The sequence below is a fragment of the Oculina patagonica genome, chromosome 6, assembly GCF_052425735.1.
Source record: "Oculina patagonica isolate OP01 chromosome 6, crgOcupat, whole genome shotgun sequence".
Classification (NCBI taxonomy): domain Eukaryota; kingdom Metazoa; phylum Cnidaria; class Anthozoa; order Scleractinia; family Oculinidae; genus Oculina; species Oculina patagonica.
The window spans coordinates 16,492,712-16,512,659 of record NC_135763.1 but is presented as its reverse complement, the minus strand read 5'-3'; positions in this window follow the sequence as shown (position 1 = coordinate 16,512,659).

The window sequence follows — 19,948 nt, the reverse complement described above, 5'->3', positions numbered from 1 at the left end:
AGAATACCAGGGACAGTAAGAATATCGCAGCAGTACAATTCTTCATGTTTATTCAGCAGCTGTCCGATATGAGTGACCTAAATATTCTGAAATGGACAGAATGTCTTACTAACTTGATAATTGTTACTATTAAAATACTTAAGAGTTAAATCAATACCCTACGATCCCATTCAATTTATTATACACTTAATGACTGTTCCCGAGGAAAGACAGTTAATTTTGATTTCTTCGAATCTCAACATTGAGATTCGAGGGTAACAAAATTAACTGGTTTGCTGAGCGATCTAAGGCTTAGTAAAATGGCGCTCGTACGACAACATTCGCGGGCAACATTGCAATGTTACTCTCTGACGTCATAGATTTTGCAATGTTGCCCTCTCAGAGACTTTTGGCGGGAAACAGTTTTTATTGTTAGATGTCATGTGACCTCGAATAATATAATAACAGCGAGCGCTGTCGGTGAAAAAAATTCTTGCTATGTAAAAATAATTATGTTATATTAGCGGAGCTCCCAGAGCAGAGCCCCATACACATAGAAAATTAACAGAACCATGCTTCTGGTTTTTCAGGTCATCATGGCTAGCGGCATGGTTCGCGGGCGCGTACGACGTACGTACGTCGCCTCAACATGGCGGCCATACTCTCGAAATAGGTTAAGGTTAGGTTAACGTCAGCTTACATCTTTGTTATTGGACATCCATGTTATGGTCAATGCAGCTGTCAAAACACGGTATCCGCTGGCCAATATCATATGACCATATCGCGGGCTCATATTTAGAAATCCGCATGTTTTTGTGAAGACCACCGCTGACAAAGTAATGATTTGCATTGGATCGCGAGGTCAAGTCTTATATTTTTCTGTCAATTCAACGGTCAGTAAATTCGGATTTACAAAAAGGACAAAGCAAAGAACCGGGGAGCTCCGCTTTTAGGCTTGGCTAAATCTATTTAATATCTTTTTGGATGTTGTTACATTCTGACCTGTTTGTAAAAGCAACTAATTAAGGCGTACTATGAAATTAACAGCAATAGACCGCTAAGCGATCTAAAAACACTGCTTTAGCTATAGGCCACTGGTACATTTTCTTTTCCATCTTAAAACTACACATATTGATTCAAGTTAACAGACTATTTCTTTATTAAAGAAACGTCAAACCTGCCCGAAGCGATAAAAGGCGACTGTATTTGAAGGCTTGGCTGTTACAGGAAATTCTATCTGAAATTTACATTGTTTTCTCGGAAGAGCTACGTAACGGGCTTAGAATTGGTTCTTAGCAATAGACTAATTGTATTAGATCTTAAACCAGGAGAGCTTCGTGAATTTAACCCCAGGAATCTATGGCATCCTTGTCAAAGTTGGTGAAACAAACAAAACAAGTGAACCTGGTGGCCGTGGCTATTATATCAGGTAGAAAACTAAGATAGAAAAATAAGTAGTTTATCTGCTATACGTAGTGAATTGAACTGGAAACAAAAAATTATATGTAGCAGTGATTAAAATTAAATCGAATACTTTCAAAGCTATTATCGTTTACTTTTAAATGCACCTATAAATTCTGTCATTTCGTATACAGGCTATATATAATTCCGTTAAATTACAAGATTCGTGCAAACACATGAACACAAAACTTGGACAATTCTTTAATGTTTTTAACGGATAAGGGATTTTGTTCAAACCAAACCATAATAAATTTCAAGTAATTTAGTAGTGCAAGGTAGCGAAAATGTAAGTATTCAATCTACAAGAAAAGATAAATAAAGACTTAATAACATTACATTAAAAAACTTAATGGCAAGATAAACCTTAAGAAGCAGTGACTTACCGACCTCTCTTAGTAGCTAGAGAATCCTCAGTTCCTTGTTCTACCTAACAGTTGAAACATTGATTATTATGCAAACGCCAATATTTACTCTCCACACGAATGGTCATAACGTTTGGTCTATGCAAACAAGGTTTTTTTGCATTTATTTCACCTTATTTTTACTTGCCCTGTTTTCAGTTATTTCATAAATGAAGTAACAAATCTCAATACGGAACAAAAAAAAACATTTATATTTTTGAGAGAATTTTTCGACCAAGAGATTGGAACACATCTTTTGATCGTACACTATTTAAAACGCAAAGATAAATAGAAAAGCTGGTACCTGTAGGCATTGTTACCTAGTGTCGCCTTTTGTTGTTAATGCATTGTACGCCGTAGGACTGTGAACAGGAAACATGGCGCAAAACTATTGGACTAGAACAGAAGAAAAATGTCCAGTAAGTGTCTAAATTAGGTTCAACAGACATGCTTCAAAAAAAGGCTGCTCTTATTAAAGGCTTATGTAAGACATAGAGATAGAATGCTTTTCGTTTAAAGTTAATTTATTTATCCAACAAATACAACAGTGATAATCACTTAACAATGAGCAACAAAGCCATCGCAATAAAACTGATACCATTAACATAAGAGCTTGGGCGAGAAAGAGAGAAAGAAGGTGCAAGAGTACAGCAGACTGAGTTTCATTGAGCCCGTTCAGTCTCAAGAGAGGCAAAACTGCACAAAGTTACTTTCACAAAATTAAAAACAGGCTGGATCACATTAAAATACCAGTAGGCTACTGCCTCTCTAGAACCTCTATTTCCATATGCCTGTTGTAAACACTACCTTCATTATATTGTTTTCTGGAGCTAGGGGCATTGTTTTGACCTGTTAATTAACATAATATGTTTCGTTCCGAGAATTAGTGAGCGACCCGGCAATATCGGGGAAATGCTTTATTTGAATGGCCATGGCATACAATTGCACAGGGCCGGGTATTATACAAGGTCGGGTTTAGGGAGGCTTTACATTGTTTAAATATTAAACCACCATATTTAATTTGAGACGGTTCTTTGATGAGACAAAAGCCTAAGCCTAAAGCTGATCTGGACATATTCAAAGTTGCTCTGGGTCTTATCACATGTTTAAATTTTTTGCCAGTGTCGACATTTTTCTTTCTACGTCCACAAAGTTTGACGAAATTTTAAAAAAAATATTCATTCACGCGTTTATTACAGTTATCTTCATTTATGTAAATAACTGCCTGGAAAGTTTGAATACGACACAATACAACGACAGGTTACGAATACTTTTCGTCTTTTTTCTTTTTCCCAGCTTCGTTCGGGCTTTTGAGCTTTGACTTATTTAGGGCCTGTTATATAAAAAGGGCATTACGAAAACCATTGTTGGTAAATACATCGTGTTTTGGCGTGGGTATATGGTTTTACACACAAGGTTTTGTTTTTTTGTCTCCCGTTATTGGTTAATTGCAACACCAAGAATTTGTTATAAGTCCCCTCCCCCCTAGTTATAGGTCCATCCGACTAGAAAAAAAATACATCCGCGGTTATAAGCCCCCCCCCCCCCCCCGCCGGATACAAGCTCTCCTCTGCTCGATGACGGTACTGAACAAGGCTAAATGTTGCTTTATTATGACTTTTTAACTTAAAAACGTATTTCTATTAAAACTGCCGTGGCTCGTTTCGAAATGTTTTTTCATTCTGTTTGTAAGCCCCCCTGGATAAAATCCCGATCCGTTTATAAGCCCACCCAAAACCCCTTACGAAGTTGTATAGGTCCAGGCTTATAACCGGAATTTTACGGTTATTTGTATCCGGTTTAAAATGGACAACCTGACAGATCTCTCAATTCCTTAAACGATCGTTTCTTTACACAAGCAGCAAACCAAAAGTTTGTATAGGATTTATTTTAACCGTTAACCAGCCAAAACTCTGTTTTTTTAATTACATTTGCATTTTCTTTGACGAAAGTGGAAGCGTTAAATAGATGGATATTCAACCATCAACGATCGTTATCGAATGCAGGAACATTTCGTAATTATGGAAGGCACCGTGACTCCAAACCTACAATAAATTATGTGCAAAATTATCTTCAAATTGATTGAGACCCTGAAAGAATAGTTTGGTAGAAAAACACCAAACAGGTATTAACAAAAGAAAACTAGCGAGATTGTTCAAATCTATGGCGCGTTATTAGGGTCAAAATTAAATGTGCAAACTATTTTCATTTTGAATTTCGAAACAAGTCTTTTCGTTTACAACTACTTTTTAATTGCAACTCCTTGTTGCAGGCTTATTTGCGATTGTAGTTTATCGGGAACAAAAAAAAAAAAAAAAAAAAAAAAAAAAAAAAAAAAAAAACAACAAAAAAAACCCCCCCCAACAAAAAAAAAAAACCCCCCCCCGGGAGTTTATCTTGGTATAACGGTTAATGAAATTCACTATTTCTTTTCATTTTGTGAGGTTAATGAAGTGTTACTTGTACCTTTCAATCGCAGTTTAGTTACATTGCGTGTAGAGATATTTTGTGTATTTCCGGTTTTCCCTAACAGCGCAGTCCTACTTTCGAAAAAAGTCTTCGTACGCAAATTTTCTGCGAAAAATCAACCAGGCGTTCTTAAAGGGCAGACCACTTGATCCAAGGATGTCACGTATCTCGATCTCTCCCATAATGTACTTTAAGCCGTAAATGTCACACAATCGAGACATTGATAGTTACCAAAAACGAAAACACAACTTGAAAAATTAGGCTAAATTTTTCAAGATGCGCCTAAGGGACGGACTATTATATTTTTTGAGGTGGGGGGCTATGAAAAATATTGAAAACATTGTTTGCAGGGCCTGGAAAGACAAAAAATATTGTTTGCAACACGATATGTATTATTAGTTTGAATTTCGAAAAAAAATGTTTGCAGAAGTGCATAACTAAAAAATGCCCCACCTCCAAGAAAATAATGGTCCGTCCCTAATCGATCCCTCATTAGAACTAGAAAACAAGTTGCCCCTGAACGACATTTAATACAACAACATATCGTGTGATGAATATAGGTTTATGTTTATTTCATACAAGTTGTCACAGTGTTTCTTGCTAAAGTTATCATCCCTTTGTAGGACTTGCCATTCTTTCTAAGCACGGAGCATTATTTACCTGCAGAATACAAAAAAATTTAATAAACCGAAAAAAGTAATGATTCTTTTATTGGGGTCATTTGAAATATTTTTAAATAAAAAGGCTTGGTCTTGGTGGTAGTGGTAGTGGTAGTGGTAGTGGTAGTAGGAGTATCGGTCTTTCGCCGCTCTCCCCCCCCCCCCCACCAGACCTGGTAGTGGTAGTGGTAGTGGTAGTGGTAGTGGTAGTGGTAGTGGTAGTGGTAGTGGTAGTGGTAGTGGTAGTGGTAGTGGTAGTGGTAGTGGTAGTGGTAGTGGTAGTGGTAGTGGTAGTGGTAGTGTAGTGGTAGTGGTAGTGGTAGTGGTAGTGGTAGTGGTAGTGGTAGTGGTAGTGGTAGTGGTAGTGGTAGTGGTAGTGGTAGTGGTATGGTAGTGGTAGTGGTAGTGGGTAGTGGTAGTGGTAGTGGTAGTGGTAGTGGTAGTGGTAGTGGTAGTGGTAGTGGTAGTGGTAGTGGTAGTGGTAGTGGTAGTGGTAGTGGTAGTTGTAGTGGTAGTTGTAGTGGTAGTGGTAGTGGTAGTGGTAGTGGTAGTGGTAGTGGTAGTGGTAGTGGTAGTGGTAGTGGTAGTGGTAGTGGTAGTGGTAGTGGTAGTGGTAGTGGTAGTGGTAGTGGTAGTAGGGGTATTGGTATTGGTCGTTGTGAGTGGTAGTGAGCAGTGCGTAGTGGTAGTGGTAGTGGTAGTGAGTAGTGAGTAGTGATAGAGGTTAGTGGTAGTGAGTAGTGAGTACTGTTCAAAAGGTTACACCACTGATAGTTGTAGCTGGTAGTGGTAGTGGTAGTGGTAGTACAGTGTAGTACTTTATTTGGTATGCATTACATATGACTGGTAAAAATCAAATGTTTGTATGATTTCATGTTCACCTACATTTGGTGTCTGCTGGGGAAGATTTCACTTTTTAAAAGATGTCGAGAATGTCTACCCTACATACTTGTACCCGCGCGAATATCAATAAAATCATTGTCTTCTCACCCATTTGTTTTGCGTTTCACCACATTAAGCTAGTTGCGGTTCAGCATAAGAATATGATCATCATTCTACTAGAAAACATTAATTCACCTTATCACATAAGATACATAAGATCACTTACGTGCGCTGAAATCGTTGGCTGTAAAAGACAGCAAACTCTTTTGACCATCTTTGTACCAGCAGCGTTCTTATGACTGTTGCAATCATTGCCGTGATCCTCAAGTCTGGGAAAATTGTGTGGACAATCATTTTGATTGGTCGCGACAAGACAGGCTGCCCAGTCGGTATCACCAGTATAGCTATAGGATCCACATTTGCCTGACACATCGTGACCTAAAGCCAGTTAAAGAGACACTGAATGAGTTCAACAAAATAAGCTGAGTTTCTCGACTCGGAGAGGCTGTCCTATTTTCCCACGCTACATTACGAACTATTGTGCATCCGTTATCAGGCGATATTCCGTGCGATCTCGCAAGATAATGGTTAATTATCCTCTTATATATCCTACCTTATACAGTTTGGATAAAAATGTTAAAATAATGTACATTCTTGTTTTCTCTTCTTATAATTTTTTTAAAATTACAGTCAAACTTCAACGTAAAAATGTGTTAAGAATATGTTACTTGTCGTAGTTCTCTAAATAAATTTGATTTTCAAAACATTTAGCCATTTTGGAGTTGTTGTTCTAACCCCCCCCCCCCCCGGTGAAAAAAAAAAAAAAAAAAAAAAAAAAAAAACCCAGCCACACCCCCAACAAAATGGTGGGAAATGGGAGAGTCAGTTTTAAGATACTAAAATTTATACTAAATAGCTAAATAGGTCTGTATGCTTTGGTATAAACAGAATATAAAGACCTTAATCAAGTGCTATTAACAGCATTGTCGTTAAAACTGAACGATTTTCTTACCAACAAATGATACAGCTATCACAAACATTAGTACGCTATTAACCTTCATCTTCAACTTCTGCAACTCGCTAAACGTAATGATTCCTAAAGGCAAAAAGTTGAGAATTTAATTTATTATTTAGTTAGAGCAGGATAGAATCATTGACACACTATGTGGGGGGTGGAGGGGGGGGGGGGGGTTGGTTTGGTGTTGCGGGGAACGAAAGTGAAAGGTATGGGAAGCGGGTATTTCCGACCCTGCTGCCAAGAACCCTCCCCACTTCCTCCCTTAACTTCAACGTCCCAGTTAGGTGGACCCAATGTGGTTAACCCGTTAGCCGTAGGCCTAAAAATGGGACAGTTTTTACTGTTAAGGCGTAAAATATGTAAACTGTAAAAAATCGATCAGTAGTTATAGTAGATCACTTCATCGTCCCAAAATGGTCCTTAGACCTAAAATATGTTTTTCAATGATGGAAATTAATTTTAAACTTTAAAAACAATGGAAACTTATTTTTAACTTATGTTAACCGTGAGGGAAATAAACTAACCGTTAGCCGTAAAAAAGCCAAAACTTTAACCGTTAACGGTAAAAGTCACCACCCATTGAGACCCTCCAGTTAGTGCGTTAAATATTTTGAGATTTTATCGTCTTCATGTATGAGGTACTGAACAGGATATAGTGCAACGCGGTCATAACAAAAAAAATTCAATTCTCAAGCCAATGATTAAGGTCTCGCTATGTTTGACGGGGCGGGCAGGCGGATTTTTCAATTGATGGTTTCATTCCGGCGGGGAAATGACTTTTTGCAAAATCTCTTTACTTTATACGGTTGTTATCTGCGCTGAGTCGTTTTGCTGGCGCGGGGCCTAATAATGTGCCTACTGGCAGTGAACAAATGCCATAAAGTTCCAAAGGTAGACCCCAAGAAACACTAGCGACGCTCGGAAAGTAACGACGCTTCGGGAGAAGGGAACTCAAACTTAAAGAGGAAGTAACACGGGGATTTTGATAGTTTTTCGTCGAAACTCTACTTGTTTAGAAAATAATTCTGGAACACCAAAAGAAAGAAAACAACCGAATTTTTGAAAGCTGAGAAACAAGTCATGATCGCTTCTAACGTAAAATGAAAACAAAACAGAGAGAACTTGAAAAAGTTAACCTAATCTTTTTTTTAAGTTGTAATTCATTTCATCCACTTCTCATCTATGGCCAGAGACACTCGTCGACAGTTTAAGTACACTAAGTGGTAGTTTATAACAAATCTGGGACATTATTTTTAAGTTTCTTATCTTAAAATTTTCTTAACTTTTTAAATTGCACAAAAAATACCCGTACACTTATTCTTTAACTTCAGTGCTTGTTATTACGAAAAAAGTAAAATAAAATAACAGCCATAGAAAACTGTGCTAGACCGATTTAATGTTTGCAATTGCCGATCCTTACCGCCAAAGGCAAGGTCAGTAGGCTATTCTGATGTAAAACAAATTGTTTCAATACGATTTATCCTTTAATCTCGAGATATATTCAAAACATGTTGATTTTATTAGCAAGTATCAGCATAAAGGGGTATTTGTTTTAGAAAAGTAGAGACCCCTTGAAAGTTGGGACAGTCCTAAAGTACCGATAAGAAATGGCTGCTAAATCCGACAGTAACCGGAGCGCCTTTGAGAGCTGTCATAACTGGTCACTTATGCTTTGGGTCTTTTTATTGGAAAACCTTTCTTTACTCTATTTCTTAATTTTGACGGTATTAATTGTTTTTTTTTAAATTATGGCATTTGAGAATGGAGGAAGTATGAATCGGTAATATATAATTCGAGTGAATTAAAGTTAACCATTAAGCAAATTATTATCAGACATTCATTAAGAATTTGGTAAAAATAAGAACGCCTTATAGTATTTGAAAAAAATATAACTGATGAAGAGTTAAAGTTTTGTAATAGAGCTTGCTTACCTGAAAAATCCTTTGATCGAGATGTTTGTTTTCCTTTGTCAGCCTGAGTCAAGGGGGAATAATTTAAATTGATAATAAGGCTATATGCTTGATCAACTTGATTGATGTGAGCCGTAGAATAACTTGAAACGCTCAGTTGTTAATTAAGAATTCCGCAAACGTTATCTAGAATCAGTGGAAAATTTCAGTGAAAATAAAATAAATTAAAGTTAAGTTATTGAACACTTCACCTGACCAACTCAACAAAGTAAAGAAAGTGTTATTTCTTTGTATTGTTACTATAGTTATTCACCTAGTTGGTACCTGCTGCGGTTGGCAAACTTTACCTGGACTTCACAGAAAAACCCTGCTCGTGAAATGGATCTTTTCAAAGCGACTTCATTCGCGTCGTTTACACCATAGATTGGCGTTTGAGCAGCTAGCCAGGTTGAAAAAAAAAATATGTGCATAGCGCTTTACTGCCCAGGGCAATTGTTGCGAACGAAATAAGCCAAGCCTTTAGTACTTTTAATAAATGTTGTATTTAAAATGACTGTAAGATGAAAATAAATGGCCACTGTTCACTTAACGGAACACGTACCAGTTCTTTTGTTTGTGTAATACAAAAGGGAACTTGATTATTTTCTTTTTTTGTGTACTTGTTAATGTCGGTCACCAAGGAAGGTAACTTAAAAATAAACTTTTTTTGTTTTTCAGCTTACTAGGACAGTCCGCTAAAGCAGCCCTGACGTTACAAATTAAACTAAACCTTTTTCGTGTTTTTATTTGTATAATGTATCATAAAAACCTTTGTTTTCACGCGACAGTGGAAAGTGTTGTCAATAATGTCGGGGGGGGGGGGGGGCGGCGGGGTACTCCCAATAATGGCCTATACGGGGAGTCTCCGCCCGAAAGGGGTACCTTTTTCAGGCTTCAGGTATATAAAAGGTTAGGAATTTCACGAGTTTAAGTATATGAAAGGGTATGGAAATCTGTTATTTGCCTATTTAAAATGGCCTTTAATTAAAATATTTCGAACAGACGCAATTTATTGAGCGCTACATAAAAATGACGAGAAAACGTCCTATTTTAAGTCCACGCCATGTCTTTTAGGTATATGAAAGGGGTACCTTTTTTCAGTTAAGGGTATATACGAAAGGGGTACAATTTCTGTCAAAAATGGTATATAAAAGAGTAAAGGGTTAGAACTTGGGGCGGAGCCTCCCCGTATAAAACTTTTTTTGAGTCCCCCCCCCCCCCCGGGATTTCTCCTTAACTAGATCAAGCGTAGTGCATATGGAAACCAACCAGAAACAAAAAACCCACTGCACCGATCACTGTGCAGTTCTGCGTAAAGCGTTTAATTCATGTCAGGTGATAATTAGGTCACGTGATTCATGTAAAGATTGCAAATGTTCTGTCATGAAACTGGTACCAGTATGTCACAAGAATGACTTCAACACCTTGAATTGCCTTCGAAAGAAGTGTTAGCCGTTTTGCAGTTTTACAGAGTTTTTTTTACTAATTTTCTAACCCTTCGTTTTAAGATTAAGAAGAAGAAGCAAGAAAGAGCGCAAATGCGTTTTAAATACTTTGAAGTTTTACAGATCTGCATGGTTCAAGGATGACGCAGAGTAAACATTTCAAGCAAAAAACTTTTGTTGCCAGTCTTTCAAATATTTTTTTTCATTATTACCATATGTTAAATAATTTTTATTCTACAAAATAAAGGAAAGAAATACCTGTTTGACACAAACACATACGTTTGCTCGGGCGAAAAATAATAGATTAAATTGACACAAAAAAGAGCTTTTGCTTCGTAGCACTCAAAATAATAATCGATAAGTTTTCAATAGTTTTCTTAGAGTGCATTTAATTAAGGCTGTATAAAAACAGACGTTTCGAGGAAACCCCATTATTTTCACACTTTCCTAGAATTCTATTGAACACTTGTAGATTAAACTGATTCGTTTGAAGGATTCCCTGACTGAATCCATGTTGGTGGAACGATGGGAATTTCCAAATAAGCCCACGGATTGCGCGAGTTTGTTGAAATAAGTACATGCAATTTATTTACAACAAGAGAAAATTTTCCTTGTTTACACTGAAGACCATATATTAAGGTGATTCCCTAGTATTGCATTGCGCATCCTTACTGCGCAGAATTTTACGCGTAATTAGCGCACGCACATTAACAAAATGGCGGTTTTTTTTCTATGGGGCTTGGCTCACGAGAGAGAAAAATCATCGTTTTCTCGACAACGAATTCGGTGACCTATCATTTTTTTCTCTTAGTTCGAAAGTAGCGATCAAATTCTCTCTACAAAATGAATACAGATCAATTTCTATGGCAGAATAATACATTATCACCAAAAACGTGTACTTTCAGCAGTACTCGCAAAGAAAATATAAGGAATTATATGGTAAATACAAGGTCTTCCTGCTCCTAATCGAATACTGTGACCCCCCTTTTTATTTCAAAATTTAACTTCCCTTAAGGTAAACAACAAACTGGCAAAGTTTGGTTGGAAATCTATGAGCAGTTCTATTTCTAGGGACCATAATGGCTTTAAAAACACTAAATAAACACTCAATCGAAATTGTATTGTAAAAGCACAGATGGCCCGTGGCATAATCATCAAAAACTATTCTGCCTTTTAGCTCCTGATTGTTGCAAATATTCTCCTAAGCGACTCATATTACTGCTATATTCATGTGAACCTACAATTGTTTGCTTCAGTTTGCTAAAGTTGCCGTCTTCAAGATACGCTCCTACGAGGAGCAACGAATTTCTAGCGGGGTCACGATTAATGTATGGGGTAAAAGCCTTTACAAAACTTTTATTTAGAATTTGGTTGTGTTCTTTATTTAACTACGGTTATCCACCCCCTCATAACTTCAATATAAATCCGGCGACCATTATATTTCATTAAACCCGGATATGGATTTCTTTACCTTGGCTGAACAACTAAATATCCTAATTCTAATCTAAACGTGGCGAAACTCCGTTTACAGACATCTCCCCGAAGCAAACACGGCAAACTCCGCTTAGTAAGCAAATGATTGTGGTCTTCACTTAAGTGGCAACATTTTCGATCTCCACTTTGGTGGACTCACACTAATAACCTTACATTGCTAACCAGGTTACAGATACATGATGGCTATGAGCTGGTCACTGAACTAAAGTCAGTTATGGAAACTTCTAAGGCTGCATGGCCTCGACAACAGCCATTAATATGCTTTGGCTTTGAGTCATTTGATTTTCGAAATTCCCGATAAGGCCATCCCAATAAAATGTTTCGTTTCCCATCGCCTCTTCTCTTGTGATGGTGGGTCGGTCGGTCGGGCAAAAAAAAAAAAAAAAAAAAAGATGGAACGCTTGAAGGAAGAAAGCCTCGGGTTACGAATGCGAAAAGGTGGCTATTTCGTTTGATATTTCCGTTATTCTTTCTTTAATCAAAATTAAAGGCAAGGAGGACATTACATAATGTCAATTGTTGTTGATGAAACAAGATCATGTGCTTGTAAATTAAAGTACTTGCTTCTTTGACTAGTGAATCTACAATATTTTTGGTTAATTTTTGAAAAAAAAAATGGTTCGGTCCGGCGATGGGAAACGAAACATTTTATTGGGATGGCCTAACTCGAATCAAAAGTCGTTTCCCTTCCACTGAGCTGACAGGTCTACTGTCCGCTATAAAGGGCAGGCAGAGATAGCTTCCAAACAAAGCTCACTGAGACGATTTTTACCAAAAAAATACAAGAACGGACAATGCGAGGAACATTAATACTTTATTTTGATAAATTTCAAATACATATTTTTTGTATTGCACCATCTTATTCCAAGATCATGGTCGCGCACAAAGAGCTTTGTCTAACTGCAAGGGAAAATAAAAGAAAAACGAAAATGAGATTCGCCTGTAATTTTTTATAGCAATGATATATGTATTTGTGTCATTTTTAGTAGCTTTACCTAGCAGTTTAGCTAGTGTCTACTCAGTTTGCATCAGCTTATAATGATTTAAAATATTTTAACCAATTAACAAGTTAACAGAAGTTGGTTATCATGCACCATTTCTTAAATACAACAAAATGAAACTTGTTTGAGTTTTTTAAAAAGTTCATTTTAGGCAATTTTACCGTCAGTGAATGGATTATCAGCTTGTGATGTTTGAAAGCTCACAACAATGTTACTACTTGTATTAAAGTTGACATCAAAAAACCTCGTGGAATTGTAAATTCTGGTGTAATCTTTCTTGATATTTGCTTGGAGCTTATTTCATGAATGAAGTAATTTAGCAATTAGCAAACGCCGGCGAGCGAGTCCCTTCTAAACTTTAAAATGGGTAAGTTGATGATTTTGTGTTGACTGTTAAAAGGCTTTCTTAATTTAGCATTCCGTTCTTTTACATCTCTATATCTCGCTAAAGACAATTGTAGAATCAACGAAGGTGCATTGTCTTGAAAAAGGGGAGACAAAGTAATGAAGATTTGAGCATGCGTCTTTGGCACAGGGTGCATAGCCGTGATTCATTGAACTATTTTGGATTCCTGTGACAGGATAAAACTAGCTATAGTTAGCTATGTACTCTACTGTAACACATTACGTTTAAGTTCCATCTTGGCTGCAGCAGACAGCAAACACTTCCTCCGTAATCCTTCCCACAATGACCGGCGTCGTCAACCTTGAGAAGATTGAGAGGACATTGATTATGTTGACCGTTCACAGTTTCAGCTTTCAGGCATGCGACCCAGTCGCTATCAATGAACGGTGGAGTGTTATAAACACCACAGGCGCCAGACACTTGATGATCTAGAAACGCAACACGAAAACAACCGGCAACAATTAAAAATAACACACATTTCTAATTGCAGAAAGAACAGGGGCACCCAACGGAATATTTCGTTAAAATATCTGTTCGGAAGGCGATTTGAGATCTAGAATTTTCGGAACATTCATTGTAATTTTTTTTGCTTGCCTGCCTTTCCTAGGATTTTCGAATATCTAAAAAATGGTATAATTTTTCATTTTTAACGGATTTTTACTCTAAAAAGGTCACCTAGAATTTTCGGGAGCCTTTCTCTGGCTGGAACTTTTTCGAAAAGGTAAGTTTTGATCCCTATAACTTTCGGATCACTAGACTTTCAGCTAGGAAATCCGAACAGATAAAAAAAATTAGGGGATAAAATATGCCTATATCTACCGTTTAAATACAAAAATACGTTCAACGGTGCTATATTTAAGTGGTTTTGAACTATATTCTCAACGGGTGCCCCTGAAAGAAGCTATTGTTTACCCGCTTAGGATCGTTTATAAGTTTGAATACTGGTATACACTTGAATGAAGAAACGTTGACCCATAAAAAGCATAAACTATAGACGATGCGATCCAAATGTTACTGGGAAATTGAAAAAAGTAATCGCCGTCTGTGACAGAATGAATATTGTAATAAGACAGGTTGCATAAATCATGCTCTTGAAGCTCTCAAAGAAAGAAATTATCTTGATTATAAATTTATGGAATATTACTAAGCTTACCAATGCTGTCTACCCAGAATCTTATTCAGTCTTATCGTTTATGGTTCATGTTTTTCACAGGGTCAACGTTTTTTCAATTTGTTATATATAGAATTTTTTTTCCTGACATTGATTACTACACGCCAAATTTCGTTCAAACATTTTGACACTGTACCTCGTTGGATGAGCTTGCTAAACGACAGAACATTGCCCTTTAGGCAAACGTTTGAACTAGGGGCGGCTAAACGATCAGACATGTTTCAAATAGAGAGCTTAAGCACAGACGTTTTTGAGCCACGGACGGCAACCGGAAGTGGGACGTTCTCGTCTTTGACGCGTATTAGCCGCTTCTTGTTAGTAAGTGCAAGATTTACGAGCTAAAACGAAGGCTTTCTAACTTATTTTTGGAGGTAAACGTTTTCCAAAAACTTACACATTCACCTTCTGGTTGCCGTCCGTGGCTCAAAAACGTCTGTGCTTAGCAAACCCATTTTGACTGAAAAACATTTGTGTTCGAACTTGCTGCTATTCTTAGAGGTACAACTACATTTTACTGTGAAATGGAATTCAAGAAGAAATCTCTTCTCATCTCAACAACACAAGTTGAATTAAACCTTTGAAGGGCGGTGGTCGCTTTAAAGGGTTGAAAGCTGAAGAGTAGATTAACTAATCTTTTGCGACCGTATTAATCTTCCTTAACTCATTTTAGACTTGTGAAAATAAGATTTGAATGGAAAAACTGAATGTCGTTTATACATGGCGATTGACGTCCAAACTGTTTGCTAGCAGCTCGGTGATCTAAGCGCCATTTCTACTCGCTTTGAGGTCACCCAGTCGTCTACGCCGGTGAAGTCTATATTTCCTATTTTATACTAAAACGATTTCCTACTTTCACTCTTGAGTACAACAACGCGAGTTTAACTGAATGGCCAGCTTAAAACCTGGAACCCGGTCAGGCAAAATATGTCAAAAACTAGAAATTCTAACAGCAAGATGCTAAAAGTTATAAACTATACTACAGTGTAAGTATGAAATGTTAAAAAATAAACATCACATGTTGGTGAACTGTTTATCTTTTGAAAATCATTTCAACTTTGGCTTAAAAATGTTGCGTGGAGTTAGCTTCTTAAAGCACATGGGAGGGAAAACTAGTCGCTAATATATCGGCAGTGGGTTGATACATTTTCAGGTTGAGTTAGTCTGGGTTGGTATTCATTTCTAGTGTTGTAACCGTGTAAAATTATTTAACGTGGACCTAAAGCTTTCATGATGTCGTGTAATATCTCCTTGATATGTTTGTGATAGAAGATTAGCTGAATAGCGCTGCCCATATAAATTACACTTTGCACACCGTCACAGCGCTGCGCTCTCGCCGCGATCGCCTTCGCGATCGCCAGGAGTAAACACACCTAAGGAACTGCTCGCTTGGCATTTATTCCACTGTAATTTTTTTTATTAAACATTGTTGCATTGTAAATAGGGCGTATTTAGAATTCAACACATTTTGAAAAATAAATATGGCGAGCATAGCTTACCACGTCATAATGACAACCAGAGCTAGCGCTAGGAAGAGAAAGGTTATCAGTCTTCTGTTATCTTGCATGGCTCTGTTCGTAACTGAAATGATAAAAATAAATTCACTTTAGCATGACGTGTCAGGAGAACATGAAAATTCACTTTTTTCAGCAGATTGCTTTAGTGATAGAAATTATTGAATAAAACATACATGAAAAGAGAAAACGAATATTTTTAGAAGCTCTTGAACCACAATTTCAAAATTCAAAATCAACACCTCTAAATTCCAATTCGACGGGAATCCGAGGGCCACAGGTTTGTCAGTCGAAAGACTGTTATGTGCAACCCTCGTAAAACAAAGTTGATTTAATAACGAATGCTGTTTGTTGGTCTCAAAGCGTCTTACTTCAAGAATTGTCGTCCTTGTGGTCCGGTAGTTAACCAGCTAACGTAAGTGATTAATGAACCAACCATTCGTAATTACTTTGTTTTATTATGAAATTGCGTTCGGTGACTATACTATCATTTTAAAATGTAACATTTCCTCTGCCCAAATTAGTACACCTATCCTATTTTTCATTTTTTGAATCAGAATTTTCTTCAACCCTTTCATTTCGCATTGAATATGAATAACACATTTAGATACCGGATACACATTTTTTTAAGGCAAAAGAACAATCACTTGAGATATGAAACTTTGTAAGACTTTCCAAACATCATTTTCTTTTCCTCTTGTCCTTTTGGGGGATGAAGAAGCATATATTCCGCAAATAAATAAAATTTCCAGTAGAGTCACGATTTCTCAAACATTCAAGGGAAACGAAAATTGCTTAGAGAAATCAATATGTTTGAGAAATCCGGTGGAAATTACAGAGAATCACTTTCCAAGAAAGACGAAAATGGGTTTGAGAAATTGGTAGTTCTGAGGGAACCGAGTGTTCGAGCAGTGAGATTCTACTGTACATTAAATTCGTAATTACCTTTCTCAGAGATGCCAGGCGATAGCAACTTTCTGTCGGCCTTCCCCTTTCAACACAGTAGCACAGCAGGTTATAAATATTAACGTAATCGCTGGTTACTTTGCTCGAAAAGCGTGAGGTTTATGCAAACATTTACAATGATTTTGTTTTGTTCGAAACCAAATAATACTATATACTTATTTTTCGCTACTACTACTGAATGTTCTGAATAATTCGCATTTTGAATTTGTTTTCTTTAGATCTACGGCAAGAAGTGAAATTATATTTCGCAAATGATAGTAAGGGGGTTGCAAAGTTTCAACTTATACAAACTTCAACCTTTTCAACTCGTACGAAGGAAAATAACAATTAGAGAACCAAACACCTTGAAATACGACAATGCTGGTCTTAACGCCAGTAAACAATAAACGATGCTGGTCTTAACTTTACGGACAATTAAGAATTCTCATGTTATAATTCGAGTTTAGATTCGACGAATTACTTTCGCTGGACATTTAAACCGCATTGTCGCCAAGCTAAAATCGGCAAGGTACGCAGGCTAGGGGGAATTGCAAGCATGAATGATCGATCGTAAGATCGCAGTTTTTGCACTCGAGCCTGACATGATGTGTGGCAAATTTCTACCTAAAGGTTCCATTTGACCTTTCACAACTCGCTCGAGTCTCTTTTTATAATGTTTTATAAAAGTCGCACCAGTTTCAAGTTTTTCGTAATTTGCCTTACCATGCGTGGTCTGTACCGCTCAGCTCATCGACCAACGCTTTCGACCAGTCAGTGCGAAAATTCTCTCAGTTGTTGTATAAAAAAATTAAGTTTAAAATAAAGGGAAAAGTCAAAATTGTTTTCTTGTAAGCTGAACATCAACACGGATGGTTAGAAATGAAAATGATGAGTACGAAAAAAGACCAACTTTCCAAAAAACCCATTTTTTTAGTTCATCCCTTTAAAATCAGAATTATAGCCTGGTTTTCACTTGCAACGCAAACACAAGCCAAAGCATAAGAAGTTTGTACCAATGAATGAATGAATGAGCTTTAGTTAGGTGTCTGAGTATTTACCTTTTAGGCTAATTGGGGACACTAAAACAATCTTATTTTTTTAAACAGAAATATCAATCGTCTAAAATATCAGTCTAAAACGAACGTTGACATAAGCATAGGCACAAGATTAACTAGTATGTGAACGCGAAGTTTACTAGCTACAAAGCTCCATTCTCGACTCCGTTTTCTCGGCAAATATAAAATAAAAATAAATATAAAAATAAATATGTGTTTATAGTGGTCATGCACTTAGCTTCATATCTCAACGAGATAGCTAGTTTACAGGCATGCCACTGAAACAGAGGAAACAAATAATTTATAAATGAACAAAACAAGGTTAAAAATCCCAACTGGCAAAAGGCAGACCAGTTGGCTATATACAAAGCGTGGTCGAGGATTTGAACTCGGGACAACCGAGAAACAAATCCATCTAGTGGCAAGGGCAGGCCTCGAACCGGCGACCTCCGGATTACAACACCAGCGCCCTAAACCACTCGGCCACGCTTGCCTATAAATATGGGGGCAGAAACTTTCAGAAATCGAGTGCTGTTGTCTTTTCTACTCTTGTGACTTAAAGAATGCAAAGCGACGTCAACAACGAAGGAGAACAAAAATTTGGGGCAATGGATATTTCCAAAAAAAGAAGAAGTCATCTTCATTCTTTCTTGTGCCCACCCTTTGTGCCTTTTTGTTTTGTTTTTAATTCTCTACACTCTTCAAAACAACCTCCAAACTCCCGCCACTGTTCAAATGCTTTAATTGGCGATACACTAGACACGGCCAGACCTAAACAATTTTCTTGTGCTTATTTGCGGTGTTCCGTTTTTACACGAACGCAAGCATAAGCACAGGCACAAGCGAAAGGAAAGGAAAAATTTTGATCCTTTGTGCTTGCCCTTCTGCTTATATTTGCGTCGAAGTCGTTTTCATGGTGAAATAAAAGGTGTTATCCTTGCACTTGCACAGTACTTGCAACGCTAGTGGAAACCAGGTAAAAAAAGGTGGAAACCAGGCTTATCTGAATTCGAATCATTTTTTTCATGATGTATTTAATTACAAATATAAATTACATCAAATTTTTAATTACATTTCCGGCCTATCGATGTCAGAAGCTGGCTAATTCGAGTTACCTTTTTCTTTGGATTCAACAAAACACCGGATACTGCTGAAATATAGAAGAAATTACTGGTTGTATTGTTTGCAAAGCTTTAGATTCATGCAAACCATTTATTGTTTTAATGACGGTCTTCACACTCTTAATGAGCTAAATACTTTACTAGACTATCTGTGATTCGTTTACCAGAAAGATTAGCGTGACATCCGTATCATGAATGGGTCCATATTACAGAGGTAGAGTTTCTATGAATTTTAATCTCTTTCCGACCAAGCGAACTGTCTATAATAGGCAGTTGTCCGTATTATAAATGTGTCCGTAACAATAAGTCCGATTTTACTATTTAAAACGATGTCAAAAAAATAACAGAATTTCATACTATATCAACTTACTCTTAGAAGAAAAAAAAAGCAATAGAAGAAACATGTATCTTGATTAACCAACAAAGCTCTCCATGACGCCACGGAAATTAACGAAATAAAAATTGATCACAGTTATTCTTTTTTTTACGGTCAACTTAGATGGGGCAGAGATTTAATTTCTTAAAAAAATTAATACAATTTTCTTTCCACCTTTTAATTTGTCGTCATGAATCCCATGCCCTCAGGAATACTCCCGAATGAAAAATGTGATTCTCCCTTCTCTATTTATAACTTGGCCCAAAAAAGAATCCTGGTTTCACGGCTCGCTACATGACCTCAACTAACCAGGAATGGCTTCCATATCTAAACTAACTTGAGAATGGCCCCAATTTCATCTGCCGTAAAATTCCGGTTATAAGCCCCCCCCCCCCCCCCCTTACCACTTATCCACTCATAGGCCCATTTTCCTGGAAACAAAATAAGCTCCCACTTTAGGGATAACCCCCCCCCCCCCCCCACCCCCCACCCCCCTCTGCTGGAAAACAGTACTGAACAGGGCTAAATGTTGATTTATTAGGACTATTTATTTATGCCTTTTTTTATTTAGATCAACACTGCCGTGGCTCGTTTCAAGATTTTCT